The 17,073-nt window shown below is 42.5% G+C and overlaps 1 protein-coding gene across 5 annotated transcripts in view; it reads right to left on the bottom strand.

The window, feature by feature from the left end:
• The window catches only part of ARHGAP26 (Rho GTPase activating protein 26), a 485,730-nt gene that overhangs the window by 108,471 nt on the left and 360,186 nt on the right, over window positions 1–17,073 (bottom strand). The window lies entirely within an intron of this gene.

Here is a 17,073-nt window from a genome sequence, read left to right as displayed (position 1 = left end):
GTGTTTGGGCTGTTTTGCTATTTCAGGATACGACACTTCTTACAATTCCCATTTTGCCTAAAACAACCAACCAACCAACCAACCAACTAACCAAAGCAGCTTGCCTTCCAAAATGTGAACCTTTGCACACTTGAATCCCTATTCTGCAAATCCAGGTAACTGCTAATCCCTCTTAGTTACAACTTTTATACTTGGCTGCTGCTTAAACCGCTGTGATCATTAGCATTTTCTCTAGTGCAAATATTAAAAACTCCTGATGGCTTTAGTACATTTGCAAATATAGGCCCAAAATAGACCTAATTTTTTAAATGGGTAGATCTCGGTCAGGAAATTCAGCACTTTAGGCTCCAAGTATTAAAGCCCCATCATATTAGACACGTGGCTTACATTAAGCCAAACATTTCTGCATAAACAGAAATAAAAATGCACTACTGTATATCCATGTATATGACTGTATTTATATTGTCACTTACTCTCAAAGTCCAAGGAACACACAGGGTCAGGAGTATTGGGGCTGAGTAAACTGCTAAACACATACGCATATTTCTGGATAAACAACTACTCAAAACATATATCTGAACTCCACACCCAGGGCACCATGACCTAGCCATAAAATTTCATTGTTCATTTGCTGGCCCCATGTACAAAAATATACCAATTATCCATTGACAACAAATAAGTTAAAAGTTAAGGCCATTCAGTATTGTTAAGAAAATATTAGGGGCTTCCACCTAATATTTCCACCTGTTAGAAGAAGGAAACTATTCATTACTAGAAACTAGAGAGAAATTGGGCAGAGATGGCAGTTTGCACAGACATACCTCCCTAGCATTTAGTGCTATTTATACTGAGTATTTGTTTTTCACACAATTCTATAAATGTTTGCACTGTTTCTCTTGGATACTTCTATTTTGTAGAAGGAAAAGAGGTTCTACTGCTTTAAGTGCTGGTTTTGAAACTGAGCCTTTACTGAACACTACATTAACCAATTTTATCAGCAGATGTGTATTTTTCTTTCATTTTCTAGGGCTAAAAGTCTAATTTCATAAAAAGCTCCTCCTCTGAAAGGGATGGTTAAGTCTATAAAACGTGAACTGTGGAATAGCCCAGTCAGGAAGGGAACTTGCTTTCCGATTGCTAAACAATACCTGCAGCAAGGAGATGTTTCCACTGATGCCTTGGCCTGTTTCTGGTCCAAGTAATAATATTTTACAAACATTTTCTGAGTTCTAGCTGAATCTCCTGATGTTACTTATAGTTTTCCATTCTACCCAAAACTGTATCAGGTTTCTAGTCTGAAAGCGTTAAAGCAAGGGGAAAGGCTGGCAAAGGGGAAAGGCTTTGGTTCTGGGCCTCAATCAGCAAGTCTGCATATTTACAAGCTGCTTGTAACACCACTACTTTCAACATCAGTTCCTTTGTGCAGGAAGTGAATTCCATGCCTTTATACTTCCCCTCCCAAATAAGCCAAGTCAGTAGACTTACCCTCTTGTCACAAAAGTCCCTGTGTAAATGAATCAAGAAGCTATTTATGTATGAAAGCACTTTTAAATTGTAGACCAATATAAAAATATAGGGTTTGGACGATGATCACTTTCACCATCACGCTTCTCAACACAATCTGACTAAAGCAACAGCCTCTTAACGAGGCTCTGACTAGACTCTCTGGGTTTGGCTGCACCCTGCCTGCCACCACCAGCTACCGTCTCCAGCTTAGCTCCACTCAAGGCAGTCCTCTGTCGAAAACTACAATGGCCTCACACCTCACTGGGTCGCTGAGAGAGAACACAGTGACACAGTGTATGTGCAAGTGTTCAGCGACGCTTGCACAGCTGGAATGTTCTGATGATGGTGACCATAAACCACTGGTGGGCTCCATTGTTTTTAATGTCAAACTCCTATGACGTAGCACAACTTTTCCAACTCACCTCTAGGCCCTCTGTCACCTCCCAGCTCTGGGTCCCTGAGCAAGGGACTCAATGTTTAAGCTTTAGGTTCCTCATCTTTTAAAAAAAGGGGATGAGGGCTTCCCTGGTGGCGCAGTGGTTAAGAATCCGCCTGCCAATGCAGGGGACACGGGTTCGAGCCCTGGTGCGGGAAGATCCCACACGCCGTGGAGCAACTAAGCCCGTGGGCCACAACTACTGAAGCCTGCACGCCTAGAGCCCGTGCTCCGCAAGGAGAGAAGCCACTGCACTGAGAAGCCTGTGCACCGTAACCAAGAGTAGCCCCCGCTCGCCACAACTAGAGAAAGCCCGCACGCAGCAAAGAAGACCCAAAGGAGACAAAAATAAATAAATAAAATAAATTAAAAAAATAAAATAAAATAAAATAAAAAAGGGGATGAGGTGAATAATACATCTACTTCGTGAGGTTGTTGTATCAGTTAAATGTGTTACCGTGTGGGAAATGCAGTGATGATTATTATAATCATTCACTACCCATCCTCTTTCCACTCTCACATCTATCTGCCTTTGTCAATCCTCTCCCTAGAACGTTCTGTTACCCTTCTTTCTTTGCTTGGCAAACTGTTGGTCTTCAAGGCACAGCGCCAATGGCTCCCTTCCCTTCTGAAGTCTCTGTCTAGTCTCTCCCCAGCCCTCCACCCCTCAATGAAGGCAGGAGTGTTGGCCCCTGGATTTATTACATGTTATTAAGGTCTCGACTACTGCCTTAGGATAGAGACCGTGCTTATTTTAATTGGTAGCACCAGTGCTGAGAGCAGTGCCCGGCCCAGGAGAAACACAACAAATGTTCAATGAGGTGTTAAAAGACGACGGGAGTTTCTGAGTAGACATTAAACAATAATTCTCAACCCAACTACTTACTCAGAAAACCTCAAATTATTATTGATGATTTTTGGGGAATGTATCTCAACTCTCCCAACCTCCCTTTTCAAAGTCTGGAACTGTGTTCCATTTCTTAGATTTAATTAATGAGCAATAATTACTCCAATTTACTGGCCCAAATGACCAAAGGCATTTGGAAAAAATCTATGGTAATTGTGGATAAGCATCTCTGAATATAAATACGCTTGAGGCTACCCAATGTAACTCATTTCCTTTTTAATGATCCATTTTATTTTAGAACTTAAAAAAACACATTGATCTAAGTCTTATGAAACTTTTGGGGAAAAAGGTTATACCTTTCATGACTAGCTGCCATTATCTTTGGCACACTGAGGTAACAAATTGATCTATCACTTGGTTATTACTGCTCACAACTTGGTACAGCTATGCTCATTACTCCAGAATGGATTATTAATGGCTGGAGATTGCTATGTATCCCAGAGAGAAAGGCACAGACCTCAGTCTCTGCTGGCACCAGCCATCCATTATAACTTGATGCATTTACCCATGTGTGGGAGGAGGGCTGGCAGAGCACTGGGAAGCCTGGTCTAGCCAAGGCCATGGGGCTCATTCATTAGTGAGGTCTATAAGACACAGAGAACTTGCTTTCCGGGTTGGTAACTGAGCTGCTTGAGCTCTTCCCCACACAGCCCAGAATGTCATGTTGAGTCTTGACTTAAAATCCACACACAAGAGTCTCTCATGCATTATTGCATATTCCACTGAGGGAGTCTTTGACAGGCCTTCCCTAGGTCCATGTGGACTCTTCTGTGGAGAATTCTAAGACAACTGCCAATTCTACAGGCTTCCTCTGCAGGCGGCAGAGAAACAGTTTCCACATGCGATTTTAAGGGAAAGCCCGGTTCCTTTTGTGACTGTTAAGAGTTTGCCACATCAGCTGAGAAGCAGGGCATCTCCTGAGGGGCATGCCTTCAGGGCAGTTGGTGGGGGATCGGCACCCCATGTTCCCTGTGGTTCCCTAATGAATTAAGGTTAATGAGGAAAGAGCATGTTCCAAGGAAAATGGCCATGGCAGAAGGGCCTCTTGCCACCTTTGCTTCAAGGGAAAGTGGATGGGGACTCTGGATTGGTCTGATACCCTCTGAGAGGCAGAAGGAGGTAAATTACGTCCAGATGAAGATGGTGGTGGGGGAGTACTATGAGGGGAGGAGAGTGGAGGCAACTCTTCTGGGGCCTGTAATGCAGAGATGCCCATGCTGTTCTGGGGATCACATCTGTCTTCCTAGCATTTAAATGAGAGTCAGAGCTCTGGAAGTGCTGAGCAGTACTTTATAACCACAGACTGGTCCTGATGTACCAACAATACCTAAGCCTGCTGCTAGGTCTGCAAATAGGTTCCATCTTGAGGCCTGCAGTGCTATGTCGAGGAGTGTTAAAGTTGCATCCTGGCTCCACTGGACACAACGTGGTGACAGATTAGCACTATCCGTGATGAACCAGATGGGTGGAGGTGACAGCACAGCAACGCTTTTATCTGCCATCCTTTATTTGTTTGTTTCAGCTTCCAGTGTTAAGTAATGACAACTTAGACTTGTAAGGTGTTTTAGAGTTTACAGGAGCTCTGCAACACTTTTTAATGTTGTTTGAACTTCATATAAGTCTAGAACAGTAGCTCTCAAACTTTCTGACAATAATCCATGGTAGGAAACATATTTTCCCATATAACACTTCACTAGTACATACATACATATATATACACACATAGAGAGAGATACAAAAACATACATACTTGCATATCAGAAACACAAGTTACTAGAAGCACAAGTTTCAGAAACAGTAAGTGTGATAAATTCTGTTATTTTTTATTCTATTCTAGTCATTTTTCTGCTACTAAATCCATTTTACAATCCACTAATGTGTCATGACTTAAATTTGAAAAATGCCATTCTATAGGTATGGAGTACAAATATTATTTCCAATTTATAAATATGGGGGAAAAAAAGCTAAAGGAGACAGGATAGCACAGGGAGTGGAGTCATACAGACATTCCAAGCTGGATGACAGGAGGCAGGTCACTTGGCTTCTCTAAACCCCTTTCTTCACCTATAAAACACAAGCAACAGTACCTACCTCATAAAGTTTAAGGATGATTAATAAGACTAGGTGAGTCAGTCTCTTGGCCTGAAATAATGGCTTACTAAATGACAGCTAGTATTGTTCATGGTGGTGGTCAAGGTAGTGGTGATGACAGTGGTGAAAGGAGAAGCAAGTGCCAACTTAAGTCACACTGTAAATTGGTGGTGTCACCTGGTGTCCTGCTTCTGCCTGGAGCAAGGAACCCTGTCTCTTCCACCTGTATTTCAAGGGCTATTTTTCTCTTCTGGTTATCCTTTTTTTTTTTTCATTTCTTCTTTTTTTAAAATTATGAAATACTTCAAATCCACAGAAAAATTCAAAATATATTATTACTTATTTTCTATCATTACCCTATAAGCACCTCACATGACAGGCTGAGAGCCTCATAGGAAGCTACAGCAAACCCACCACACTCACTTCGCCTTCAGGGGCACCAACTTGCCCCTGGCCTGCCTGGCAAGTCCTCCCCTAACCGCCCACCTGCCTGCAAAGCCCAGTTCTAGACACCTCCCTGACAGGAGGCCACACAGAGCTCTAAGTGATTATGTTCACAATCAATCCCGTGGGACATTTCTACCCTGACTGCTTCCCTTCTCATGAGTGTCTCAGGACTGGGGGCTGGATCCAGATCTTGGAGTGCATCCCCTGCAGCACACAGGCGGGCACTGGGTAGGCCCCAGGTTACCAATTCGGAAAGTAGTTGAGTGTGTGGGCACCTAAGCTGCAGTAAATATCGCTTATCTCTCTACTACCCTCTCAGGGATAGAGAAGCTCCGAGCTCTGGGGCCAAGAAGGATTAGCTGGAAAGGAAGCTGCTGGAACTTATACTTTTTTTGTGGCTACCCACGGCAAGTTTAGTTTCAAGGGTTGTCAGTGAGGCTCCTTCCACCAACTTCAACTTCATCCTTAGTATAGAGTGGGGAAAGGGTGGGGGGAATCCTCACCACCACTGGCTGAGAGTTTTTTACTGAGTCAGACTGTGTGTGTGTGTTGCCTGGATACCACCTGAACTCGGTGAGACAGCACCAGTCTGGATGGTGCTGAGGAGGCTTCTGCCAAGGAAATCCATCAGAGCCATAAATACAGCTTTGCTGGGCTGTCCTGATGGCTGGCACCAGAATGAGCGTTTAAAATAAATGTTTCCGTGCACTTACTGGGGTCATGCTCACCAACCATATTTAATATCTTTCTGGGAATGGTTATCCAGTGAGAAGCCAGATTGGAAGCTTTGAATAACTGAATGCTGCTTATGATGGATACTTGTACCCAATATAATCTTTAAGAGAGCTCCTTGAGACAAGTAGGTGAGACTATCACTGCCATTTAACAGAGGAGAAAACTGAAGCACTGAGAAGTTAAGTAATTTGCCTGAGGTCACACAGCTAATGAAGGGCAGAGCCAGGAAAGGAACTTGGGGTGGCTGCAGAGCCCATCATCTTCACCTTAGCACTCTGCTGCTCCCACACAACTACGGGTCAGTTCAGCTGGGCTGAAAGAGGCATTTTGTTTCCTCAGAAAATCCAACCACAAATGAATACATGGGACAGTTACACGCTTGGGCACGTGGGAGAAAAAGTAGTGGTTATAATAGAGGGGAAAAAAGCTGCTCCCTCATTCAACACCCAAATCACTAAACTGGAAGAAGGAAAGAAAAAGCAAGAGAGAGGAAGAAAAATCATGTATGCCTATGAGAGTGATACGGGGCTAAATATCATTTCTACTCCCTTCCTGAAGTGGCTTCATGCTTGACAAAAACATGAAAATGACGAAATATCCCTCAAATATGACAGCATTCCATTTGCAGTTGGCTGGCAGAGTCAGAGAGCTGCAATAATGAAAGAGTGAACACTTTAAGGCTGAGAGAGAAGGATGAATTAAAAGGAAGAAAGGAGGACGGGCCAAATGGATGATTTCGAGAGCCCCCTCAAAAAGACAATTATGGCCGTATGTGCATCCCTGCAGGCTGCTCCGCTTTCATCCAAGGGTCTCAAAGCTCTGTGAATAACTACCAATGTCTTCTCTGTTTCTGGTGACATGTGTAAAACTGTATTTCAGACGGAAAAACATCACTGCTAAGATGTTAAGTATTGACAAGTATCATATACATCGACTTTAACGCCCGCTTACAGAAGCCCACTTGGTACTGAAAATCCTTCAGAGAAAAGGAAAAAGAATTTGGGGAAATGCAGCAAAGCCAAGGCACCTCTTGGCATATAGCTTGCAGTCTAAAGTGGAGACTGTTCTAAAATCTGAGCGTGCAACCAGCTCTATTTCCCCTCTGGTCTCCTCCAATCCAATACCACTACCTGTTTGAAACCCACCAAAGGCTTCTGACTGCTTTGAATTACAGGTTAAAAACCCTTGGGCTGCAAGATCCCACAAGATCTAGACCCTTCTCCACCATGGCCCCCTTGGCTAAAACTGGGCTAAAACTCTCGTTAGGCCTGGGTGCCTTCTTTCCTAATACTGATGCTCCCTGACAGGGAAGCCCTGCAGCCCCTCTTGATCTGGCTCTCTCCTAACTTATCACTCACTTCCCAAAGAGGTCTTTCTGGATGCCCCATACCAGGTCAGATACCTCATTACAAAACTAATTCCTCAATTCTCCTTCCTAGCACTTGGTGAATTATGTCATTATTCACGGAATTGTCATTGTCTGTCTCCTCCACTTACTAGAAGTTCCAAGAAAACTGGGATGGCATTATCCTCCCTTACTGTCCCATCGCCAGGGCCTAGCACAGAGTTTGCCCTTATCAGGTGTTGGGGAAAAAAAAGAACACGTGCATGCTTTAGGAGGCCACCTTCCTCTGAGGTTCTCAAGGCTCAGCTGCACTGAATGCCTGGTTTAAACTTCCACATAATCTACTGGTGTCTCAGCACCTTTGCTAAGTGGGACAGTGGTCAGGGGAGTGGCCAGAGCAGTTCACCCTGACACCGAGAGCATGGAATAAACCAGGCAGCTCTCATTGGCCACAGTGCTAATCTGGAAGGTACGAAGGCCATAAAATACTCATAGGGTATAATTATCATTATCACATGAGTGATCTAATAAGCATTATAAATTACAGCATAAGCTTACCATATTATACCAGTCTCTTTCCAATATACTTAAGCCTTCTAGCATAGTGTCTCCTGCATCTCACTTTTCCTTTTCTTATCCCTGTCTGAAATCCCTGTATTTCCTGCCTGCCTTAGATTAACATCGTCAGCAACAACAACAGCAACTGATACTGACCGAGCGAGCACTTCCTGGGAGACGAGCATCAAGCACTGCAGTGATTACCCCATTTGATCTTTACAATAACCCTATGAGGTTAAGTTCCAATACTATCCCACAGGGAGAAGCTAAGGCTCAGAAAACCCAGAAATTTGTCCCAGGTCACACACTGAACAAGTGGTAGGGCTGGAATTTGATGCCACGCAGTCTGCAGTCCAGAGCTACTTACTGCTCCTAGATGCTCTCTGATACGATGCAGTGCGTATGTGTGTGTGTGTGTGTGTGTGTGTGTGTGTGTAAACATGTGTGAGATATAATATATACAGTATATAATCTGCCATTTTTATCTCACTTGCCTCTCTTCTTTTCTACATAGCCTAGCCTTAAAGAGAACATGGGTATAAGGAGAACCGGATTATTTTTAAAAGGATGATTTGAAAGCAAACAAGGATATTAGGTTCATCTCTGCCCATCAACAGTATAAAACCCCTAAGCTTTTCTACTGGGAGAAAACTAATCTGGGTCATGGGAATTACTGGCCTCCTCCGGAATAGGCCAGGTTTCATTAACAATAAGAATTATACTTTTGCTGCTAAACTGCCTAATTTTTCTAAATTAGTCACAGCTGTTTAGAGACTAACAACAGACCAACCTGAATTCTATTTGCCCTACATGGTCTCAGCTACTTGGTATTTGAATAGTTTTGTGCACACGGAAGGCACATCCCTTCAGTCTAGGGGTTACTGGATAGACTTCCCCACTCTGGTCCTGGCTGGTTCAGCCTCTGGCCTGTAGCTGTATTCTTGGACCCAGTCCACAGGCCCAGATGGGGAAGCACAGCACTGGTCCAGGGAACCCTGCTTCCTGGAAAATTACTTAACTATTTCAAATTACATAACAATCCATTATAAAGTCCAGTGTCATTGTCATTTCCAAAGCATTTTACAGTTTTTAAAGTCCTTTCACATGATCATTGATTGACTGATTTTGAGGCTTATGTCCTCCAGTCTATAGAGAGATGCTGGAGCACAGAGGAGGCATAACAGTTGCACCGGTGCATGCCAACCTGATGTCACGGAGCACTGCAAATATATCAGTTCCTGCTGGTGGTGACACTTCCTTCAATGGCTCAGCCTCTCACCTTTAGGCGAGCACTGTCCAAAAAGGCAGGCCATGGAGAAATTGCCTTAGGACTTTCTACTGCCGATTATGTGCCAGGGACTTCTTTAAGTGCTGGGGATACAACCATGAGCAAAACAGTCACCCCCTACCCCCAAATACCCTGCTTTAAAAGCTTACGTTCTTTTGGGATTGGACAGACAATAAGCAAATAAAATCTAGGGTGGAAACGGAGCACTTGGGGACTGTCTGCAGTTCTAGGCACAGTGGTGAGGGAAGGGGTCACTGAGAGGGAGGTATGTACTAGCGACCTGAAGGAGGGAAGGAAGCAAGCCACGTGGATCTCTGGGAAGAACGCTCCAGGGGAGCAAAGAGCAGATGCAGATGCCTCAGGGAGCAACCTGTGGGGCACGTTGGCAGCACCAGTGAAAGCCAGAGTACCTGCCGCAGAGCCATCAAAGGGGAAGGTATCAGGACCAGTCAGGTCACAGACTCAGAGGTGGGAAATCCTTGCAGGCCACTGTAGGAGCTTCCCTCTCCACTCAACGAGATGAAAAGCCATGAGAAAATTCTGATCAGAGAGATAACATAATTCGCTATGCCTCTCTGCAGACTCAGAAAGGTCTCACCTACTAAGACTTAAATGCCCCAATTCCACGGGCACAAGAGATGTAAGAACTTCACAAACTAGCATAAGGCCCCGTGAGAGAATTCAAGACACGCGAAACCCAGAATATGCTACTTTTCATATTTATTTAAGTAACTGAAATGTGTAAGGCACTGTGCCTTTGCATCTATGTCTGTGTTAACGTGGTAGGTCTCTGAAGTTGTTCCACATTTTTCCCTTTGTCATTGTGCTAAGTCTTCCCCTGACTTCCCCACTGGGAGGTTGTAAAAGAACAGAATGTTTAGCCAATGAACTGGAGGCCTAGAGTCTAAGTAACAGCCTCTAGGTGCTAGTTACCTGCTACCTAGCTAATAGTCACCCACAAAGAACACCAATATTAAACATGTTATGTAAACATTTATAAAGCCCATTGAACTGAACCATCTTAACAACCTTTAATTAACTACAAGAACAGATCCATATTACTAAATCCATTTTACAGACGAAAGGTCAGGGACAAAAGGAACTACATCAAAGGTTAAGGGATTGGCCCCTTACCATGTGACTTAGCTCCAGTAAGAATAATGGCTCTAAGACTGAGCAGTCAGGGGTTCTCACTTTCCATGAAATGCTAACCTCGTTGCTGCTTCTATGAAATGACTATAATCCTTTCAGGAGGTAGAATCAAGGTTCCAAATCCACTGATGGGATTATGGGAAATGTTACTGAGGGAGAAATTGACAGACTGAGAGAGAGAGACAGAGAGAGAGAGACAGAGAGAGAGAGAAACACATATCTATACATGCAAGCACGGACACACACATATGCCCTGGGTAATCTATCCCCTTTCGTGAAGATTTTTCAAATAAGGGAAATAACCCATCTGATTGGCATAGTTTTGAAAAGGAGTGTACCTTCACCTCAAAAAGGAAACAGAGACAGAAAATTACATTCCTTGCCATGAGTCTGAAACAAATCAAGAGGCTTAGGTTGAAAAAGCTGGCTGTATATAGCAAGGGCCAATGTACCAAAATGACTGTAATTTATAAACCTATATGTACTATCAATGAACTTCTGAATTACATGTGGATAGGCAATTAATAGAGAAAACAATTATTTCAAGGTGTCCTGAAAAGTTCATGGCAGTTCATGTACAAGAGTTGACACTCCTTCGAAAAGTTCCAGAGGTCAATTAGTACTAACCATGAAAGACGAAACCCCAGATCTCTAACATCCATGAAGAATTATGTGGGTAGAACATCAACATTTTTATATATGTTTACATGTCTGATGCTAAAGAATACAATTCTTAAAAAAAACCAAACAACCCCAACAATATACATTTCACAACCCACAAAAATTAGAATAAAAATATGAGTGAATGACATCTTACTACGTCCCCCATTCCTCAAGTTCTATACAACATCTCCTAGCTCCTTGCTGCACCTGAATTGTTATCTCCCAAAATTTTAATGTAGTCCAAGCCTAAGTGAAACAGCAGCTCAAATTATTTATCTATACATATAAAATAATTGTGTTTATATATAGTGGTACACGTTAGAATAAGAGTGAAGAAACAAACCCTTCTGTTACATTTATTGCCTTAATTACAAAAATAGATTCATCAGGGAATTATGCCAGGAGACTTCTTTTTTCAATGCATGCCAGGCAAAACCTGATTTATCCTCCTCATAGGCAGAACAAAACTGGAAACTCACTGAATTCTGCTACTTTGGGAGCAAATTATAAAACAAAGTACAGCGTCGACAAACAGGAATTACAGATCCAACGTGTGAAAACCAACACATCATTAGGCAGAGAACAGCAGATAATGTCTAGAAACAGAGACACAAATGATTCAAACAGTGCAGTTGAGATCTGGGCCCCGATCTCCCGTCATTCAGGCTCTTGGTGAGTATCATCTGCAAAGCTCAAACCCAATACTTTTCAATGGGGAAGTCAAGGTGTTTAATGACAAGCTTCCGGAATGCTTCCAATTGTGCAGGCATCAAACCCCGATACCTTAGCTCTTGTCATCTTGCTCTGTTGGGTTCTTCGGAAAGGTGGGTGAAGAATGCCAAGCTGATGGCAGTGGACACGGGGGAGAGAATGCAGCACAGGCTGAAGAAATACTTTGAGGACCCAGTGGTGCACAAAGCCCAGGAGAAATGCCATTAAGGAGTGACTTTAGCAGACCAATCTGGGTATGTGGCAACCCGCAGAGATAAAATAACTTAATGAACATCAGGTTCTCAGGTAACTCCAAACCCCTCACTGTGGCCCATGTGATTTGACCCTGCCTATCTCTCCAACCTCTTGTCATGCTGTTCTGCCCTCACTCTAAAGGTCCAACTTCCTTGGCCTTCTGCAGGCCCCTACACATACCACGTCCGCTCATACCCAACTATGACTGAACACCCATGAGATCCCACAGCCCCTTCTAGGCATTGCAGCAGGGAACCAGATAGGCAAGATCCCTGCTTTCCATATGTTTGCATTGTATTCCAATTGGGAAGACAGTACACAAATACATCAGTAAGAATATCTGACTGTAAAAGTGGCCAGAAGAAATGAACAGGAGCATGTGATAAAAAGCAGCGAGGAGCGCTATTATTTAACATTGTTTTGGAAGTTTTAGCCACAGCAATCAGAGAAGAAGAAATAAAAGGAATCCAAAACGGAGAAGAAGAAGTAAAGTTGTCACTGTTTGAAGATGACATGATACTAAACATAGAGAATCCTAAAGATGCTACCAGAAAAATACTAGAGCTAATCAATGAATTTGGTAAAGTTGCAGGATACAAAATTAATGCACAGAAATCTCTTGCATTCCTATACACTAATGATGAAAAATCTGAAAGTGAAATTAAGAAAACACTCCCATTTACCACTGCAACAAAAAGAATAAAATATCTAGGAATAAACCTACCTAAAGGAGACAAAAGACCTGTATGCAGAAAACTACAAGACACTGATGAAAGAAATTAAAGATGATACAAACAGATGGAGAGATATACCATGATCTTGGACTGGAAGAATCAACATTGTGAAAATGACTCTACTACCCAAAGCAATCTACAGATTCAGTGCAATCCCTATCAATCTACCACTGGCATTTTTCACAGAACTGGAATAAAAAATTTCATAATTTGTATGGAAACACAAAAGACCCCGAATAGCCAAAGCAATCTTGAGAAAGACAAACAGAGCTGGAGGAATCAGGCTCCCAGACTTCAGACTATACTACAAAGCTACAGTAATCAAGACAGTATGGTACTGGCACAAAAACAGAAATATAGATCAATGGAACAAGACAGAAAGCCCAGAGATAAACCCACGCACATATGGTCACCTTATTTTTGATAAAGGAGGCAAGAATATACAATGGAGAAAAGACAGCCTCTTCAATAAGTGGTGCTGGGAAAACTGGACAGCTACATGTAAAAGAATGAAATTAGAACACTCCCTAACACCATACACAAAAATAAACTCAAAGTGGATTATAAAGACATAAATGTAAGGCCAGACACTATCAAACTCTTAGAGGAAAACATAGGCAGAAAACTCTTTGACATAAATCACAGCAAGATCCTTTTTGACCCACCTCCTAGAGAAATGGAAACAAAAACAAAAATAAACAAATGGGACCTAATGAACTTAAAAGCTTTTGCAAAGGAAACCATAAACAAGATGAAAAAGACAACCCTCAGAATGGGAGAAAATATTTGCAAATGAAGCAAATGACAAAGGATTAATCTCCAAAATTTACAAGCAGCTCATGCAAGCTCAATATCAAAAAAACAAACGACCCAATCCAAAAATGGGCAGTAGACCTAAACAGACATTTCTCCAAAGAAGATATACAGATTGCCAACAAACACATGAAAGAATGCTGAACATCGTTAATCATTAGAGAAATACAAATCAAAACTACAATGAGGGCTTCCCTGGTGGCACAGTGGTTGAGAGTCCGCCTGCTGATTCAGGGGACACGGGTTCGTGCCCCAGTCCGGGAAGATCCCACGTGCCGCAGAGCATCTGGGCCCGTGAGCCATGGCCGCTGAGCCTGCGCGTCTCGAGCCTGTGCTCTGCAACGGGAGAGGCCACAACAGTGAGAGGCCCGCGCACCACAAAAAAAAACAAACAAAAAAACCCAAAAAAACTAGAATGAGATATCATCTCAAACCGGTCAGAATGGCCATCATCAAAAAATCTACAAACAATAAATGCTGGAGAGGGTGTGGAGAAAAGGGAACCCTCTTGCACTCCTGGTGGGAATGTAAATTGATACAGCCACTATGGAGAACAGTATGGAGGTTCCTTAGAAAACTATAACTACCTACGACCCAGCAATCCCACTACTGGGCATATACCCTGAGAAAACCATAATTCAATAAGAGTCATATACCACAATGTTCACTGCAGCTCTATTTACAATAGCCAGGACATGGAAGCAACCTAAGTGTCCATCGACAGATGAATGGATAAAGAAGATGTGGCACATATATACAATGGAATATTACTCAGCCATAAAAAGAAATGAAACTGAGTTATTTGTAGTGAGGTGGATGGACCTAGAGTCTGTCATACAGAGCGAAGTAAGTCAGAAAAAGAAAAGCAAATACCGTATGCTAACACATATATATGGAATCTAAAAAAAATGGTCATGAAGAACCTAGGGGCAGGACAGAAATAAATCACAGACCTACTAGAGAATGGACTTGAGGACATGGGGAGGGGGAAGGGTAAGCTGGGACAAAGTGAGAGAGTGGCATGGGCTCTGTGTATAGTGTATATATACACTACCAAATGTAAAATAGATAGCTAGTGGGAAGCAGCCGCATAGCACAGGGAGATCAGCGTGGTGCTTTGTGGCCACCTACAGGGTTGGGATAGGGAGGGTGGGAGGGAGGGAGACGCAAGAGGGAAGAGATATGGGAACATATGTATAACTGATTCACTTTGTTATAAAGCAGAAACTAACACACCATTGTAAAGCAATTATACCCCAATAAAGATGTTAAAAAAATAAATAAATAAAAGTTAAAAAAAAAAAAAGCAGTGAGGAGAACCAACTTAGGCAGGCTGGGGAAGGCCCCTAAGGGGGAGATGTGTGAGCTGAGCCTATTCATCAGAGTGCAGTCTGGAAGTCTACAGATGAGGAGAATACAAAGTGCATGTGCAAACACACAGGCAAGTAAGAAGTCCTATCTTCAACCACAAACATCAGAGCCTGCCTGAGACCTCTTTAAAAGTTACATGCTAGAGGAGTTTGCTTCCTTTTCCACAGGAATTCTAAAGTCTATGTCAACAGCTCTTTAGCACAAGTGGAAGCCCTGGGATCCTTGCCAGCCCTATGGTTTCCCACAGAATGATGAGAACCTCCCGCGGCCTTCAGCGGCTCACCCCACCCCATCCACCTCTGTGGCCCCAACCCAGTTCGGAAGCGGCTCTTCCTGAAAACGTGTCACTAGTAGACCTACTGCTCAGTCTTGCAAACAGAAGGCCACCTTCCAGGAATACACATGAAGGAGAGAACCACATTGCAATCTTGGTGATAGATGCCAGCATGTGGTTGGGCTATGTGAAAAGCTAAATAATCATTCAACAAGAGTGGGAAACAAACAAAAGACGAACCCTTTAGAAAGATGAAATGTGTCTGGAAAATTTGAGGGGAGAAAGTAGCAGGGTTCAGGGAGCCCTGCTACTCTATGGAAGGTAGGATTCAGAGTGTTCACTATATAAATGTCAAAAAAGTCACTTGAACAAGTCTTCTCTATGAATTGGCATTGGTATTGGTGTTTAAAAAAACAAAGAGCAAATGGCTTCAAGAAACAAGTGCATCAGTTCTAGACTTGACTGTCTCATGAAGCCTCAGTGCAGCTGAAAGTCTTTTAGACTCCTGACCCATTGAAGGCAGGATGCCTGCAGGTGCACCTTGGGCATCAAACGAGAGAGCACATGGCCATGAGTCAGGGGTGTGAACCACAATGTCAGCTCAGCACAGGCAATATCTTTGGATATGCAGATCTCTGCGACTCCCACAAGGACCATGGCCTTGTGAAGCTCTGACACCTGGCTACACACATACACACACACACACACACACACACACACACCCCTACTTGGATGCACACTCCCTTAAACATATACACCCCCATGTATGACTCCCCCACTCTCAGTACAGACACAGAGTGTGTTATTTACGAAATAAAATGCTTCTATCTCCCTTAAGACAGAATCAGTAAATGTCATTAGATGTCAGTTTGGTCTTTAAGGTGTAGTGGCCATTTAAAAATCGCTATCCTTTATTCTTTCTCTTGGTGTTATCATCAGGGAAAAAAAACTAAGACTTATGCCCCTCCCCCTGCTTTTTTGTATTATAAGCGAAAAGCATCCATTGTGGTACAATTGAAAAAGACAGAAAAACACAAAGAAGATAAAACTCACTCATAATTCTACCAATCAGAAATAACTAAATTTTATCCAGTTAGTTTTTAAGGTTTACATGTTATGTCCTATGCTTTTCCTAGGCACACACACATACATGGACACACATATCTTAAAACAACCTGGAATCATACTGTATGTACATAGTTTTATAACCTGTTTTTCCTGCTCTACTATGAATTTTTCACGTATCATTCATTCTGATGTTCTACATACTTAAGGTTTACAGTATTCTACTGTATGGATATTCCATAATTTATTAAAGAAATCCCCTTTTATTGGACAATCCAATTGTTTTCAGTACTGGCACATCTTTCTTTCTCTAGAATAAATTCACAGACATGGAATTTCTGGATGAAAGGGCATAAACACTTTTAATACACATTACCAAACTGTCACCTAGGAGACTTCTATCATTTACACTCTCATCTAGAATGCTTTAGCATGCCTATTTCTCTGAGCCCTAAGGCAATACCATTTTGAAATTTTTAATAAGTAGTAAACAATATTGTACCTATCCTATTTTTTTCTATGATTTTTACTTTATATATATATATATATATTTTTTTTTAACATCTTTATTGGAGTATAATTGCTTTACAATGGTGTGTTAGTTTCTGCTGTATAACAAAGTGAATCACCTACATGTATACATATATCCCCATATCTTCTCCCTCTTGCGTCTCCCTCCCATCCTCCATATCCCACGCCTCCAGGTGGTCACAAAGCACTGA

The sequence above is a fragment of the Monodon monoceros genome, unplaced genomic scaffold (assembly GCF_005190385.1).
Source record: "Monodon monoceros isolate NGI ecotype Baffin Bay Population unplaced genomic scaffold, NGI_Narwhal_1 Super_Scaffold_12, whole genome shotgun sequence".
Lineage (NCBI taxonomy): Eukaryota > Metazoa > Chordata > Mammalia > Artiodactyla > Monodontidae > Monodon > Monodon monoceros.
This window is presented reverse-complemented; position numbering and strand designations above follow the sequence as displayed.